The sequence below is a fragment of the Tamandua tetradactyla genome, chromosome 12, assembly GCF_023851605.1.
Source record: "Tamandua tetradactyla isolate mTamTet1 chromosome 12, mTamTet1.pri, whole genome shotgun sequence".
NCBI classification, from domain to species: domain Eukaryota; kingdom Metazoa; phylum Chordata; class Mammalia; order Pilosa; family Myrmecophagidae; genus Tamandua; species Tamandua tetradactyla.
The window spans coordinates 66,235,612-66,237,303 of record NC_135338.1 but is presented as its reverse complement, the minus strand read 5'-3'; positions in this window follow the sequence as shown (position 1 = coordinate 66,237,303).

Below are 1,692 nucleotides of genomic sequence, written 5' to 3'. Positions count from 1 at the left end.
CTGAATGGAGAGCTGCCAGACAACCACCTGGCTGATGCCAGCTCTGGTGGCTACTCTCATATTAGCCAGAAAGTGAGAAATGCTGCAAAGACCAGTTACCTACTCTACTGTCACCAAGCTCTCTGTCCTGGTTCTTGCAGCTAAGCACCAGAGTGATTCTCTGCATGGCTCTCTGGGAAGTTTTCCTGTTAGCCAGCCTTCAGCCCCACACTTAGCCTTCCGTAGGCTGTCCCATACTACCTGGTTAGAGATCTGCAGATGATATTTTCCAGATCCTTTTGCTTGATGGACTTCAGTTGTTCTCCCAAGAAGAGATGTGGACAGGTTCTGGCATGGGCATACCATGGGGTATCTACCTCTTGGTGGTTCCAACATCAGCTGGGGTGGCACCTCCAGGAGCTCAGTGGTGAGAGCAGGTTTGTAGGCTCCAGCTCAGGGGTCATGGCAGCTTCCTTACCTTCTAGATATGTCTACTCCTGTTTGTCTCTCCCCTGACACTTTGAGTTCTATGGCTGTCCCTGGAGCTCCTGGAGGCTCCATAGAAGAGCTCCTAAAAACCCTGATTCCTCACTTATTCTAGGGGAGGGGCTCTACTTTGGTCTTAGAATAGAATATGGCAGGAAAAGCTCTTGTTCCTTCTCTGGGGAAGGATGATGACTTGCCCATTAAATGGAATGATCTTCCCTGAATTGGATCTCTCTTGTTAGTGGGGACACAACCTGTAATGGGGAGCCTCACCCAGGGCAGCTCCTCTCCAACGTCTCCTCTAGTCTTTCGTTCCTCCTCATGGGCTTCCTTGGGGTTCTGTGCCTAGTAACTCTGTTTTGTGTAAGGTCCCCGTAACAGGTTGAATTCTGGTCTCCTAAAAGATATTCCCAAGTCATCACTCCTGGTACCTGGAGATGTGACCGTAAGATCTTGGCATGAGATCAAACTGCATTTAGGGAGGGCCTTAAATCCAGTGACCGGTGTTCTTATAAGAGTAGGGAGGGGGAGATCTGAGACACACCGACAGGGAGAGAGAGAAGGCCACGTGAAGACAGAGGCCAAGATTATGTGGCCACAAGCCAAGGAGTGCCTGAAGCCACCAGAAGCCAGGAAGGAGGCAAGGACGGTTCCTCTTTCAGAGTCTCCAGAAAGAACCAGTCCTGCCAAAGCTTTGATTTTGGACTTCTGGCCCCCAGTATTATGAGAATAAATTTCTGTCGCTTTAAGCCACCCAGTTTGTGGTTATTACAGCAGCCCCAGGAGACTGATGGGCCCCCATTGGGGCCTGACTAACTTCCTGGCTGTTCTGGATGCCTGCACTTGCCATCTGCCTCCGCCACCAACCAACATCTCTCGGAAGGTTCTGGTTCCAGCCGTTAGGAGGAGAGTCTTGCCTGAGTCATTTTTGACCAGGTCAGAGGTCAGTGAAGAGCCCATGGCGTGGGCCTGGCCAGGCATTCACGCTGGGTCCCGAGTGACCCAGGGGGGCCCACTGGGGGCTAGGGGTTGGGTGTCTTTCCTTGGAAGGGCTGGGGATGGGGTGAGGGCAGGGGCCCCATGGCCACAGGTCCCTCCCTCTTTCCCTGCCCCCGGTCCCAGCCCCAGCTGTGCCCACTGGTGTCAGGCACTGGGCTGGGCCTTATGGGGGAATAGAGATGAACAAGATGGTCCTGCCCCCAAGGAGCTTAGGTCCTCTTGAGGGAG